At 36.9% G+C, this 16,900-nt stretch overlaps 1 long non-coding RNA gene across 1 annotated transcript; it reads right to left on the minus strand.

Annotated features, from left to right (window-relative positions):
• Positions 1-432: 432 nt before the first annotated feature.
• Positions 433-3,012, minus strand: LOC130461181 (uncharacterized). The gene is made up of 4 exons (XR_008921578.1): positions 2,640-3,012; positions 2,466-2,534; positions 1,658-2,379; positions 433-639 (listed from the first exon to the last, which is right to left on the minus strand). It is a non-coding gene; the product is annotated as an uncharacterized lncRNA (long non-coding RNA).
• Positions 3,013-16,900: the final 13,888 nt, after the last annotated feature.

Here is a 16,900-nt window from a genome sequence, read left to right on the forward strand (position 1 = left end):
GTCTCCAATCCATGTTGCCATTTCAAACCACGATGCGTATAGCTCCTTTTTGCCAATGGTTAACTCCAACAGATCTTGCTTGATCATTTGCCAGTGTTTATGCGTGTAGCACCAATATTTAGCATATCTTTATTTCCTTGAATCAAGAACTATTCCTATGTACCTTTTCAAGTACCATAAGTTTTCTTGATCTCAATCTTGTTGATCTTCACTTAGATCAATAGAGATTGGTATATGTTCGTCATGCCTAAAGCCATAAGCTAGATACATTTTTGGCGATCCTTATATTATATCATATGTAACACCCCGACAATTCTCTCTTTTCTAAAATAACCTTTTAATATAAAACATAGAGAATTATCAAAGTATTATCGCCCGTGTGAAAACGTTACGGCTTATTCAGAATTTTGCAGCGGAAAACATAAAACTAACTTTTAGGTTCATAAATAATCTATTACATATTAGGTCCAAACCAATTAACTGAATTAAAGAAATACGAATAGTACGACAAATTTCAATCCAAGTTAACAAATTAAATCACTTAATTAAACGAATAGAACTACAAGCTCTCTAATCCCGATCCCAATGATGCATCATCTTCAAACCTGTAGATGGGCAACGCTTATTGATCCTTAGAGACTGCTCACCAAAGATGGGTCATCACAGGATCAATAAGGCATAGCCATGATCAACACACACAAACAAAGCACGTAATCAGCAAAGCTGAGTACTACATACTAAAACAACAACGATCCTAGCATGATACTATCAAACCAACAACCCTAACATGATACTAATACATATAAGTAAGGACAGGCAAAACATAATAAATTGACGATTATACTTGACTAGACTAAGCTAGGCTTAATAACCATAATATTATTTTAGTTGAAATAGACAATGGACCGAGTTGACCATCCAGAAGTCTTCACTAAGGAAGACGAGGTACGGGCGCGACTCCGTAACCTCAGTGACCTGCGATATCGAGGAACGTTTAAATAAAAATAGGACACGGTGATCAATCCGGTCCCAGAAAAGGCCATGGGCTACCACCATGAACCCCAACTCCTGTTTGTCCGTCACTTCAGACGTGCACAGTCTAAAGCTATTGCTATTCAGTTTCACTTTACATGATTTACAAATTGAGATTCCGTTATGACTCAACCATTACATAAGACAGACAATTCACATTTGTTCACAACTGTTTTTATCTTGGAATTAAGTAAGTGATCATAAAAGCATCAATCAAGACTCATTCCAACTTAACCAACCTTTCCTTTAACCATGAGCAACCCTGTATATGGGCATAAAGTTTCAACTTACTAAACAAGGTCCTCCGCCCTTATAAAGTAGTGAAAAGATAGAAAGGGAACAACAACCAATTGATCCAACCCAATCATATAGAATAATCTAGTGTCCCCAACCAACATGTTTGTATCAAACATCCATACTAACATGTTACAGTTCTTATAGTGCAAAATAAGTTCAATAAGTTTGTCCAACAGTATTAAACATGCACATTCAATATAACCAAGTTCGTCCATAATATCAACATCGCCAAGTTCAACAATAATATCAACATAACCAAGTTCAACAACAAGATTCAACATGGTTTCAACAATTAGCACACATTCCAAGCACACAGGTATGTACGTACCTTGTGTAAACAAACTGATAGGCCACTTTAACACTTTCAAAAGTCGCCTAAAGAGAATTCTCCGCCTAAAACAACCAACAAATAATCCCAATAAATTCCTAATCATTGACAACCATAAGAAAGCATTCTAAATGCATCCTAAACATATTTAGAACTTTCCCCAATATCAAAACTTAAACATTTGATTTCCTAGAATCATGATTATTGAATTAGTGATTGAAATTCGTTGAAAACTTTTGCAAACATCGTACTTTAAATTTTCAGCAATATAATTTCATTTAAAAGCTTCACCATGGTCAATCTACGTTCCTAGTATCTCAACATAACCAATTCAATGATCCATACTCAACCCATCATGATTAATAATCATAAAAACCTTGAATTTCATACTTTAAATAATCAAAAATCAATATTTCAATGTAATTAGATAATCTGAAAATTAATAACTTTATTATAAAATCCATATAATCTCAAATTTATAATTTAAATCACAAAAACTGAAAATTAATTCGTTTATAATCTCAACCCAAATCTGAAAATCATGTTCAAACCATAAAAATTATAAATTTATTATCAAGAACATAATTTAAATTAACAATTATAATTAATTAAAATAATTAGTTACTTAGGGTTTAAGAAATAACCAATTCAAGAGGGAGAGGGGAGTGCTGGCCGGCGGACTGGGTGGCGCGGCTAGGCGAGGTGGCTGCGACCGGAGGTGGCTGCCGGCACAAACAAAACACGAATGAGCCATGAACGAAAACAGAAAAAAAAAGAAAGAAAATGAAATACAAAGGAGAAGGAAGACATTGGTCGGTGTGGGCCAGGAACGCGGCGGCGCAGCGACGCAGGCTGGGCGGCAACGTGGCGGCGATGACTGCCGTACGTGAACAAAAAGAGAAACAAGTAAGGAGAAGGAGGAAAACGGGAGAGGAGGAGCAGGGCAAGACAACCGAAAGAAGAGAGAGGAAGAAGGAGTTACCACGAGGGTCGACGGTGGTCGTCGGTGCAGGTGGTGGTCCGGCAGTGAGCGTGGTGCGGCGGCTGACAAGGGAGAGGAGAGGAGTTGCTGGTGTTGTGCGTGAGGTTGAAGGAGGATGGAGGGGTTTTGGTTTGCCTTGTTTCCACGTGAATTTGAAAAGAGAGAGGGAGTATTGGTTTGGGTTTAATTTTTGTTTTTGGTTTGGGCTTTTCCCAATTGGGCTAGGAGTAGGATTTAAGGTTGTTTGAATCCAAAATGATTAGGATTGTTTTCTAAATTCAATCGACCGTGTTTTCGTAATTCGAATTCGTTTTAACTTAAAATTCTAAAATCATTTTCAATTTCGTAAATCGTTGAAAATATTAAAATGTAATAAATAAGTATACGTGAATTATATATTTATTACTCAAAATTCCTAAATTCTAATTAAATATAAATAATATACGTTAAAATATATTAATAAAATTTATAAATTTACGGGGGATTACATCATACATGATAAATTCTTTTGCAGAATAATTCCCAATTGAATTCTATTCATGTAACTTTAGCTCATCTAGTTTAAGTAGATACTAATCCAGCTAAATTCTTTTACATATAATATAGGTTTAAGAATCTCATCTAGATTCTTTGATGTTCAACTTAGTAAATGCTTATACATAGTTCAAACATTCATTACTTAGATTTATTCACATGGGTCGAATATCTTCTATGAAGCCTTTCGTGTTTGATTTAGTAAATGCCATTACTTAATCTAAAACGATATCATAAGATCTTTGTAAGTAGATCTTAATACCCAGTATGTACTAAGTTTCGCCTTGGTCCAGCATTGATAAATAATTTTCAAGTCTAAGTCATTAGAATTTGAATGTCATTTCACAATAGAGAGATATGTGTGTGATACACATAGGACCAATTAACTTTTACGTACTCCCACTAAACTTCTTATATATCTATAAGAACCATGTACATTTTATGAAACTAAAATACTTATTAGCTTCACTAAAATACAGTTCCAATTCCCAATTGCTTGCTTAAATCTTGTTCTTAGATTTCATAAGCTAGCTTTTATTTGGATCCACAAATCCTATGACATGCCATGTAGGTAGTTTCTTCCAACATTTGATTGATGGAGATTTTTTGTCATCCAATTGCCATATTTACCAATATGCAATTATTGCTTGATTTATAGACTGGAGCATTACGATTTTGCATGAGGCTTCAACACAATCTACGCCGTGAATTTGCTTGTAACCTTTAGCAACTAATCTATCTTTGTGTGTGAAGACACAATTCAATGTTTGATGGTTTTTATCCTTAAAACCAATTTGCAACCAATAGGTGTTAATCTATTCTTACAAATCAACAAAATTTCAATTTTGTCATCAAAACATTAAGTATGTTTTATGGCCTTTAACCAATTAAACATTAAGTCTATATATGGCCTCTAACCATTTTAGGGAATATATATTTCGTCATAGCACAAGTCACAAACTCATTAATCTACATGATAATAGTTTGACTCTAAGTTGTAGGTTTCTTCACTATTTAATAGAAGAATCTCATAGTTTCAGTGACCTGAACTCTATGTTTCTTCACTATCTAATAGAAGAATCTCATAGTTTCAGTGACTTGAACTCTATGCCTACTTGGGTATAGAACATCAAACAATAGAATATCAACAGCCACTTGAAAGTCCTTTGAATATTCTGTTCTCCTTGAAGCACTTGTAAATTCTTCTAAGAGATGTCTATTCTTTAAAGCCACTTCTAAAGTCCTTAAAGAATAAGTGTTTGGATTTTCTGAAGAACTTCGAAAAGCCTCCGGAATGTCCGTTTATGGTTTTTGTTCGCCTCGAAAACTTTCGAGGTCTATTTTGTCCCACTTGTCATTTTGGAAACGAATCTCCAAAAGGACACTATTTCGAGCAAACAAACATTGTGTCCTCAAAAATTTGTAGTAGAAACAATACCCTTGTGTCTCATTTGAATAAATCACAATGAAACATATATCAATACTTGGGCCTTAGTTTGTCGTATAACAAACACTAAGCTCCCACTGAGTTTTGCAACTCTTTAGATATATATATTATTGAAAAGATATTCTGAAATTACTTTTCAATAGCTTTGATGAATTTGGTTTAGTTTGGTGGTAGTTGAGCATTTTGTTTTAGAAATTATAGGAAAATTCTTTATGATTCATCATTGATCGAATCAAGTACTAATTGACTTCGATTATTCCAATGTAGATATGCCACATCTTATGGAGCTAGATCGTGAAATTACAACACACAATCATTGATGATCATATTTGGTCTTAAGTAATCATCAACATGATCTAACCTAGATCTTTATGATTTCTTGCCAAGTGGACGTTTTTATACTTTTCTATGAATCTTTGAACTAGCCAAACAGATTCAAACTTATATCACTTTGAGTAAATAAATCCATATTCACTCAAAACCATGTGAAATAATAAAGTCATAAAATCTTTCTTTAGCTTTGAACTCTATTGTCTAGGAGTTCTAACAATAGCTCATATCTTTTGTTACTTTCAACAAGTAAGACTAGCTTGTCTTGAATTGATCTAGAAATCAATCAACTTCCAAAATTCCATCAAAATAGAGCTTTTGAATGTTACCTTGTTGATATGGTCTAAGCAACAATGCTAAAGGTTAGTGGAACTCAAATCAAGAGATTGATTTGAACCTAGTAAAGTTCTTATTGATAAAGAGTTGTTTGTTTTAATCAAGCATATTGACTCAACCCGTAAATAACCATTTCATTCAATTAAACAAACAAACAAACAAACATTGCTTTTGTTTTTCTTGAATGTGAGTCTTTCTGTGTTTGAAAACAGAAATTTAGGTATGCTGATTATGGAAAAAAAAATAGCCATTAAGTTCCAGGTTTGAAAGGACTTAAAACAAACTAGATGAGTTCCATGCTTCATTTCCCACTTGTAGGTCATTAGTGTATCCTAGCTTCCATCATTTGAGTTATTACCGAAGTAAGAACCTCAAGCGGTATATGATACCAAGGAAGTTTGATTGCTAGGTCACTTCTCTTTAAACATAAACTTATAGGTAGAAACGGAATCGTAAATTCCTTTCATTTGTTCCTCGTTTTCCTATTTCTTGTACCCTTTCTTATAGTCTTAAGAATTGATTTCTTTAGTGTTGACTTTTATACTTTGTTAGACATGTCCAATGTCACCAACAAGGTTCTTTACCATTTTAATTTATGTTGAATATTAAGTTTCAACTAGATGATCTTACCAGAAGCTTCTAAAGTTCTCTAAGCATCGATCTATTCGAATGTCTAGGGACTAGACTCATTCGAGAATAAAATGGACAAAGATATTAAGCTGTTAACCATTGGTAAAGCTGAGCGTTTAAACTCAATGCTTTATGATCTCAAAACTACATTGTATTTTGAATTCACAAGCACCAATACTTTGATACTCGAAAACATCCATAAAAGTCGCTAAAAGAAACGTACATTTTAATTTGCTCACTTTCTCTCATTTCCGTGAATCATTCTTGGATTCATTACCAATCGAGGAAATTTGCCGTTACCTTCTGAGAGGATTTATTGCAGTGCAAGATATTTCATTATAAACAATAATTAAAACATACATTGAAGCATGCAAAGTCTAAACATTTATCATGAGTAATAACTTGAAATTAAAGCAATCATGCAATTTAAACAAGTCATTGGCATTTTATTCGAATTTATTGTTCCGGCAGGTGTGAATAAAATGATCCCAAGATCCTAAAATCATCGAAGAATTAAGCACATTATATATTTAGACTCAATTCTAAAATATTTTAGGTAAGCAAATCCTTTGCTAATTGTTTAGAAACTACTCTTTGTTGATAGGTACGTCTAAGAACTTATTAGGTAAACCTATCCCGTTTGCCACGACATAAAAGGACTCCTTACTTATATCGTTGAGTTTCACCAAAACTAACATGTACTCACAATTATTTGTGTACCTTACCCCTTTAGGATCAATAAGTAACACCTCGCTATGGTGGAAAACTATTACTAAGATTGATGTAAAGGTTATCCAAGTAAGTGTTATTTTGGCATGACACCTTTTAACTCAATTTTTTAAAGTTTGAAACTTAAGGCTCTTACTATGTTGGTTAGATTTTAAGTGAACTAAAATCCTTAATCATGCAACATAATCAAGCCACAATCTCATGCATAATTAAGACATATTTAAAGCAATAAATAACTTAAAGCATGCATAAGATATAAATGTGATCTAGTATGGCCCGACTTCATCTTGAAGCTTCAACTTCAAACTCCGTCTTGAAAATGGATTGGAAACTCCATCTTGAATTTCACCATGAGAGGCGCCATTTTCTTCAAATAGGATAAGCTATAATTGAAACTAATTACAACTATTTGATGGTACGCAGACCATATTTAAAATTAAAAAACTTTGGTGCATTAGACCAATTTTACATTCAAATTAATGTTACGCAAACCATATTTTCTATCCTATTTGGGTCATACTAGTCACTTTCCATAACCTGCAAAATAGTATATTTACAATATACCATTCACCTATTCATTTATCAATGAATGGCCCACATAGCAAGTTAGTAGAACATATTATGCATCACATAAATATTTTCAACAATTAATTAAGGGTTCCAATAATCTACAAATTATTCAATCCTTATTAATTCTAATTGAGTTGTTTTAACCTTAAAGGAATATAGACCTAATTAAGAGTTTATGACTAAAATGCTCCCACTAAAACCAAGAAATTTACATGCTTTACAAATTTTAAACATAAAATTGTATTTCCTAGTCCAACCGGAAACTTACAAATTTAATTAAAATTTAAAGCTCTAGTTGATTAAAATTAATTAATTTAAATTTTATCAAGGTTTTAATTTTAGTAAAATAATTAGGATAAATAAATTAATAATAATTAAATTATTCAAAATTAAATTCCGAAATTAAATTAAATTACGAAATTAAATTTAATTAAAATCGTTTTCAACCGAAAAATTAAAACGAACTAACAGCCAAGACAAGGCCATAGGCTTGCGCCCATGCCTCGTCGAGGCCTTGTTGTAGCAGCGCCCATGGGCCGCGTGCACGAATGCAGCGCCCATGGCCTGCCACTCGCATTGGTCGTAGCTAGACCTGTCAAACGGGTCGGGTCGGGTCGGGTTAGTGTCGGTCAACTTCGGGTTCGGGTTCTAACGGGTCGGTCAGTTTCGGGTTCGGGTTGACAAATGCTTGTTCAAGACCCAGAGTGTTCGGGTTGACCCAACGGGTTGAGAGCTTTTATTACGCCTTTTTTTTATTACGCACTTTTTACTATTATATGCCTTTTTTACGGGTTCGAATTGACCCACGAGTTGAATAACTATTAGTTTTACTCGTATAATGAATTTAGATGTACATAAAATTAAAAGAATTTTAAATTTTTAACATTGAGAGATCTAATTATTAATAAATATAATACGATAATAGTAAGGCATGAAAGAAACATCACTGCAACAGCATATAAACATAGTACTAGTAAATTAGTAATAGTATGACATTGAAAGGTCTAATTAGTAATAATAAAATATAGTAGTAAAGTATTTTAATAAATATACATCCAATTGAAAGCTCGAAACTTCCATATAGTTGTACAACATTGAGAGCATTCATGCACCAACAGCTCTATCATATGCCACATTAAAGAAACATCACTGCAACAGCTCTATCATATGCCACATGAAAGAGACATCACTGCAACATCTCTATCATTTGCCACAACAACTAAAACCAGACCAGCAAATAAGCAAGAAGCAGCAACAACTCAGCATGAAAGAAGCAGCACCAAGTAACAGAACCAGCAGGCTACAACCATTCATTCATTCATTCATTTAGGTTTCATCATACTGAACCTGCAAAGCTACAAGTCTGCAACCATTCATTCAATGAACAACACCTGTACCAAGCAGCAATAGAAGTCTGCAAAATAAATCAGACTGTAACAAGCCAAAAACAGATTTCTTGAGGTGCAATGTTGGGATTCCTCGTAATTTAATTCCAAGTATTCCAAATACAGTCATGCTCAAATTAAAAATACAAACTAAAAGTTACTAATAAAGTCAAGTGAAGCTTAATAAAACAAAGTTCCAACAACGCAAAATAAAACAAACTGCTCCAAAATGTATCATAACTTTTCTCAAAAGTCCTCCTCGTCTTCACCATACTCATCATCACTGATTTCTTGAGGTGCAATGTTGGGATCTTGAAGAAGAGGAATCTCAATACCATCATCAAGAGAATTGTCACCTTCAAGCAATTCAATTAATTAAGAAATATATTAAATATTTAAACATGTAAAGATAATTAAAATGAGCTTAAAATATTTATTTTTAGGGGATAAATGACTCACCCTTTTCGACATCGTAGCCAATTATCCAACTCCGAGTTGTAATTAAAACTTCTGCATTCTCAGGTAACAAAGAAGCTCTCCACTTTGTTAATATCCTACTTCCTAAGCTAAAAGCCGACTCAGATGCAACGATAGTAATAGGGATGCTTAACAATTCTCGAGCCATTTTTGCAACTTGTGGAAACCTTATTTCATTATCTTCCACCATTGAAGAACATCTAATTCTGCCAAAGGATCTAGTTTATGCTCACCCAAATAGTCATCAAGTTGTGTTCTACCTTGAAACGAGGAACTCTCAAAGTTCGAAAATGCCTACATAGCACAAACATAGACATTAGGACAAATTATAAACTATTTAATAACATGACCAATATAAATTGTAGATGAGAGGTAAGGAACTTACAGTAAGGTGGTTACTTTCACATCTAGCTCCAGGGACATTATCTTGCACATTACCAGTTGTGGCATACTCTTCAAAGAGCTTGAAGAGAGATTCTTTCACTTGTTCAGTCTTATATTCAGCACTTCTAGCATCCAATTGCGTAAAGCAAAACTTAACATATTAAAGTTTCAAGCGAGGATCAAAAATTGCAGCTAAAGAAAGAATCTTGCTGTAAGATTCCCAATACTTGTCAAATTTTTCTTTCATCTTCTTTCCCATTGTGTTCAATGTCTCATCCTCATGATTACAATAACTCCTTATGAGAGACTCAATTGTCAAAACATGCATTAAATACAAATTGGCAGTTGGATAATTCCTACCAGAAAATCGTTTGGTAATCTCATCAAAAGGTCTTAATAGTGCACATATCTTCTCAAGTTTAGACCATTCATCTTCCGTTGGAGCTTGAGGCGTACTTGCATTACTAATCCTTACCATCCTTGTGAAAACAACACGATAAATAAAAGCCCTTTCAAGCATTGTAAAAGTGGAATTCCATCTTGTAGGACAATCCAACCAAAAACCCTTGGAACAATCAATACCAATACTAAGAGCACACTCTCGAAATTTTAGTTTTCTAGCCTCAGAGCTAGTCCAATATCTAACTGATTGTCTAACTTTATTCATAGCATCACAAACAATACCCAATCCATCTTGAACAATCAAGTTTAATACATGAGCACCACAACGAATGTGAAAGTAATCACCATCAGAAGGTAATCTACCAAACACAGAAAGACTATCGGCCAACAAATCTTGCATATTATCATTGCATCTAGCATTGTCTAATGTGATAGAAAAGATTTTCTTATGAATTCCCCATCCCTTTAAAAGAGCAAGAACCTTATCATGCAAAGCTTGGGCATTATGAGGAGGAGGTACATGACAAAAGTTTACTATCTTATTATGCAACTTCCAATTCTCATCTACATAATGTGCTGTCAAAGAAAGGTAACCTTGACCAACAGAAGACGTCCACATATCACTTGTTAAACATATCTTCCCAGGAACCTCTTGCAATTCTCTCTTAAGCTTTTTTTTTCTCTAGAACATGAACTTTAATAGTCCAATTCCTAGCTGTATTTCGACAAATTGGCTTGCATTCATCATTCAAAGACATATGAATATCCCTATTCCCTTCATGTTCAGCAAACGAGTAACTATAACCATGCTTAATGATAGCTAATGCAACTTTTTTTTTGTAAATAAGATGATTAAACTTTTTAGGTTTTTTTGCCTCTTTATCTAAAAACATTTGACCAACATCAAAACTAGCAATTTTAGGACAAATTTCAGTATGACGTTTGAAATTAGTTGTACCATTATGAGAATCAGCAAACACAGGTCCTTGGTTGCAATATTTGCAATAAGCTCTTGGTCGTTTGTCATTGAACTCGCCACCGTCGAAGCAATTATAATGATCCCAAACATTTGATGCCCATTTCCTTTTGCGACTCCCAGACGAGTCATTACTTTCTTGTCCACTCTCACCACCACGACTAGTATCACCAATACTTGCACCACCCAAATTAGGCTCAACTCCTACAACAATTACAAATTTAAAATGATTAGAGTTAAACATGAGGCAACCTATTACATATTTAAAATGTCTGACTACTTTCTTTTTTTAATTGACATTCAAAATGTCTAACTACTTTGATAATTAAAAAGCAGCATAATCAAATTAAAATTAATTAATTGATCTTCCATCTTCATCCAGAAGCAATAACAATATTAAACTATTAATCGCCTTCTAACCACTTCAAAGGCTAAAACAATCAGTTGCCAACTTGCCATCATCAACTAACATCATTGCTTCGAAAGAATCAAACTCAAATCCTAAAACGTGATTTGAATAATCTCATATTCTGTATCTAACAAACCATAATTAAAATCATATAAGTGAGCAGTTGAGCACTAAAAATGGCACGCTACTGCTGATGTTAATTTGCTGGTATTAAATATGTATGTACGGAACTACGGACTAAAAGTTTTAACAACCAACATCAACATCTCAAAAAATTAAACAACCTGCTAATTCGCTAAATCTCACCTCAAGCATATCAGATTCTCAATATCACATAGATTAGTTCCCACTTTCTAGATGTTATTACAGATAATTGATAACAATCTAACAGTCATATACTCATATTATATTGAATTTAAAGTCTAAAATTGAATAATTGATAAAGGATTAAAGGGGTTACCTAAACCTTCTTCGAAAGTGGGAGATGAAGAGGATGAAAAAATTGATTGACCACGAGGAAATGGAACGCGACCTGCTGCTGGAGAACCTCCTCGTTTATGGAAAGGAGGACGAGAGCTTGACCGTCGACCCATGTCGGCGGTAAACTAGAGAGTTTGAGACTTTGAGAGTATGAGAGATAGAAAGAGATGAATGTTTGTTCTAGCGGAGTAGCGGCTGTTTGAGAATTGCGAGTTTAGATTTAGGTTTTTTACTCTTTTTCAAAAAAAAAAAAAATCACTTTATCACTAAACCCGACGGGTCATACCGAACCCGACCCGTTTTGGACCCGAAAATTCCGGGTTGTTCGGGTTCGGATAAAAACGGGTTACGGGTTGAGAAATCTTGTTCAAGACCCACTTTTTCCGGGTCGGGTTCGGGTCGGTTTTCGGGTCGGGTCGAGTTTTGACAGGTCTAGCCGTAGCATGAGCATCGAGTAGGCCACGTGTAGCACGCAGCGAGCCGAGCAAGCCACGCCTACGCGCAGCAAGCACCGCTCGCTGGGATGAGCCAGCGCGCACTGGGCAGACCAGCGCTTGCTGGAGCGTGCCAGCGCTCGTCGCTTGCGCGCACGGCATGTGTGCTCGTTGCCTTCGTCTCGCCACTCGCTCACTTGCACACCGCACACAGCGCACAGGAGGGCAGCCCCCCCCCCCCCCCCCCCCCCCGCGTGCGTGTGCACCCGTGCCTTGCTCGCTGCATCGTATCGCATGGGCGACGAGCTCCCTTGCTCGTCGTCGCATGCCCGCACTATACAACACCTCTTAAGGGTAACACTTAGCTTCCAGTGCTTCGTGCGTGCAAGATTAGTGAACTCTTTTCATAAAAATTAAAACTTTTATCATTTAAATTTATTGACAAATTAATAGCTCATATTAATTTCATAAATTTAGGCGAAAAATCGAAAATTTATTATTCAAATTAATTTCCGATTATATTTATATTCATGGATTCAAATCTAGTTCATAAAATTTTAAAACTTTTCAATTTTAACAAATTTTATGGTGGTTTTTAATCATAGGATCCTAATTAAATTGCTAATTAATTATGAAAATCAAATCAAATTCTAAATTATTCGAATTTCAACAAATTAATTACAATTACAAATTAAGTTGTATAATTAACAAGATTAGGCTTTAAATTTGTTAAACATATACAGTAGGTCAATCATAGATTCAAGATTTACATACAAGATTCGCAAATATTTAATTTAACATCATAAAAATTATAAATTTTGCGTTCGAAAAACTAAAACCTCCGAAAAGTCATAGTTAGGCTTCGAATTTGGGAATTCTGGGTTCGGCATCAAATCTATGATTTTAGTCAAAATTTTAAAACGTCGTTTACATCTGAAATTCACTATAAAATTATACGTTTCCGACCATTATTGACTAAACTGCCGAAAATCATGCGAACATATAATTAAATAATCGCACGAATTTGCAATTAATTACATTCAACGAAATTAATCACCCCTTTAATTCATTGCAAATTTATAAAATTAACCATGTTAACTATAATTGATTATGGAATTAATTAGAGGCTCGTGATACCACTGTTAGGTTATGACAAATATAAAACATATATTTCATGCGGAAAAACCATAAAGCCAGGAATCCAAATTAATTGCCACATAGTCAATTAGCATAATTTAGGATACATACATGTGACACGTGCCTTCCCTAGCTGCTCCCGAACCGAACAAGAACAAGTTTAGGACACCAAGTGTCGTCCCTCCGTAGATAGTCCACAGCACGTCCGGATCCGCCTTAGATTTAATTAACTAGAATATTATCTAAGGTTTTATGTTATTCAAAAGCTTAATTATTTTGGCAAATTATTAAGTTAGTTTAAACTTAAAAATACATGAATACTTGTGATTGATGTGTTATAAATTGTGATTATGTATCACATATTTACAGGGAGGAAATATCGGACTTAGATTTCCACTAGGATTCAATTTACTAATTCGATTAGAATTCTACTTAAATTAATCCTTTTGAATTAAGTGTTTAATCAAACAACTAACTCTTGTGGATTTAGGAAAACCATTAACCGAACAATCCTAAGCGTCTAAGGATTCGTAGCATTGCACGACACACACACACACGCAGCCCACGAAGGGGTGCGCTGTGCGCGGCTCGGCCCAGCAGTGCTTGCAGCACGCGGCCCATTGCTTGGGCGCTGCTGCTGGCCTGCCTTGCCTTGCTCGGCTGGGCCTGGCCTTGCTCCGTGCTCGGCTGGGCCTGCCTTGCTTGGCTGGGCTCGCTGCTGCTGCTTGCTCGCTGCGCGGGCTTCGCTAGGCGCGGGCCTGGCTTCGTGCCGGGCCTTGCGTCTAGCAAGCTCGTCCGATGTTTATTTCGTACGTCGCGCTTCCGATTCGTTTTCCGATTCGAACAATATTTAATATTTCCAATTCCGGCATTTATTACGGTTTCGAACAAATATTTAATATTTCCGATTCCGGAATATATTTCCGATTCCAATAATATTTCCGATTCCGGCAATATTTCCGTTTCCGGCAATATTTCCGATTCCGACAATATTTCCATTTCCAATAATATTTTCCGATACGTACCATGTTTACATTTCCAGCAACATCTACGACTTGCATAATATTTATATTTCCGTTTCCGGACAATATCATCGTTTCTGGAGTATTCATATTTTTCCTATTGACAATTTCAGCTCCCACTGGAACCGAGATCCGTCGATTCCGAATATTCGTAAATGGAGTATTTAATTCACTTAAATACTTGATCCGTTCACGTACTATTTGTGTGACCCTACGGGTTCAGTCAAGAGTAAGCTGTGGATTAATCTTATTAATTCCACTCGAATTGAAGCGGCATTCAGCTCACTTGATCTCACTGAATTATTAACTTGCATAATTAATTAATACTGAACCGCATTTATTAGACTTAGCATTGAATGCATACTTGGACCAAGGGCATTATTTCCTACACTTGCAAGTCCTGACGGGGAGCTAGCAGTCCTGACGGGGAGCTAGCAAGTGCTGACGGGAGCTTGCAAATCTTGAGGGGAGCTTGGAAGTCCTGACGGGGAGCTAGTAGTCCTGACGGGGAGATAACAGTCCTGACGGGTAGCTTGCAGTCCTGACGGGGAGCTTGCAGTCTTGTCGGGGAGCTTGCAAGTGCTGACGGGGAGCTTGCAAGTCTTGAAGGGGAGCTAGCAGTCCTGACAAGGAGCTAGCAAGTCCTGATGGGAGGTCGCAAGTCATGATGGGGAGCTTGCAGTCCTTACGGGGAGCTTGCAAGTCCTGATGGGAGCTTGCAAGTCATGATGGGGAGCTTGCAAGTCTTGATGGGAGCTTGCAAGTCCTGACGTAATCATACAAGTCCTAACGGGGAGCTTGCATTCCTGATGGGAGCTTGCAAGTCATGATGGGGAGCTTGCAAGTCCTGACTGGGAGCTTGCAATTCCTGAAGGGGAGCTAGCAGTCCTGACGGGGAGCTTGCAAGTCCTTATGGGAGCTTGCAAGTCATGATGGGAAGCTTGCAAGTCCTGATGGGAGCTTGCAAGTCCTGACGGGGAGCTAGCAGTCCTGACGGGGAGCTTGCAAGTCCTGATGGGAGCTTGCAAGTCCTGACGGGGAGCTTGCAAGTCCTGATGGGAGCTTGCAGTCCCGACGGGGAGCTAGCAGTCCCGACGGGGAGCTTGTTGTACTCGGGGAGCTAGCAGTTCTGTCGGGGAGCTTGTAGTCTTGTCGGGGAGCTTGCAAGTGCTGACGGGAACTTGCAAGTCCTGGCGGGGAGCTAGCAGTCATGACGGGAGCTTGCAAGTCATAATGCGGAGCTTGCAAGTCCTGATTGGAAGCTTGCAAGTCTTGACGGGATCATGCAAGTCATGACGGGGAGCTTGCAGTCCTGATGGGAGCTTGCAAGTCCTAACGGGGAGCTTGCAAGTCCTGACTAGGAGCTTGCAAGTCCTGATGGAAGCTTACAAGTCCTGATGGGGAACTTGCAAGTCCTGATGGGAGCTTGCAAGTCTTGAATGGGAGCTTGCAAGTCTTGGCGAGATCATGCAAGTCCTGACGGGGAGCTTGCAGTCCTGATGGTTCTTTTTGGTGGGTTTGCCCCTATAATTTGTAGGTGTTTAGAAAGCCGTTGGGTTTTATAGGTGATCAGCCTATGTAAGTTTTGCTAATCTCGGCCACTCCTTAGGCTTCAATCAATTAGGCTTTATTTTGTTTGCGAAATGTTTGAAAAATGCTAATTTGGGCCACTTCTTAGGCAGTTAATCAATTAGGCTTAGTATTTTGTTTTCGAAATATCAACGTGTACTATTTAGTTTGCAAGTCCTTACGGGTAGCTTGCAAGTCCTAATGGGAGTTTGCAAGTCCTGACGGGGAGCTTGCAAGTCCTGACAGGGAGCTTGCAAGTCCTGATGGGAGCTTGCAAGTCCTGATAGTAGGATTGAGGTGTACACCAGGAGGAGGTAGCCCGGCGTCCGGATCTTTCTCATTGACTACTTCAATTTCATGGACGCGATGCGGAGTATTACCAGCATTAACAATTCGATTGGCTTCTTTTATGTGACCAGGGCTCCTCTCGTGTGGACACCTTTCCCTTGAGTTGTCCTCATGCCCCTCACCTTCAGATGGCAGGTTTACCATGATACTGTACCTCCCCACAGACGACGCCAAATGTTCTGGGAACTTTATTGGTGCTCACGTGTCACCCTTCCCACGGAGGTATCAAGTATGCGATGGCACGATCTTCCTACAACCTGCAAAACAAGAATATTCCCGTAGGAATATTCCCTCCGATGCTTAACTAAGTATTTGTTGGAGAGGGAAAGTAATGTCTAGAGAGAGAAAATAGGGAAGGTTTAGAGAGAAGGCAGAGCTATGTTGCTTTGTAATGTGTAATCTATTGAGGAGAAAGAAAACCCGCCCCCTTTTTCCCTGAAAAATGGGTGTATTTATAAGGCTTTAAACTAGGGGAAACCCTAATGGAGAAAGCCTATGATTGGCTGATCATTCTTGGAATGACAAGTGTGACATCGGATGTGATACATAGTTTTTGTTGGGCCTTGGGCCAATTAATAAGTGATTACTCTACAATGTTTGGAAAACGTGTAAGAGTAGTATTGAATGGTTCCACATTGGCAAGACAACTTGATTGTTCGTTG

The sequence above is a fragment of the Spinacia oleracea genome, chromosome 5 (genome assembly GCF_020520425.1).
Source record: "Spinacia oleracea cultivar Varoflay chromosome 5, BTI_SOV_V1, whole genome shotgun sequence".
In the NCBI taxonomy this organism is placed as follows: domain Eukaryota; kingdom Viridiplantae; phylum Streptophyta; class Magnoliopsida; order Caryophyllales; family Amaranthaceae; genus Spinacia; species Spinacia oleracea.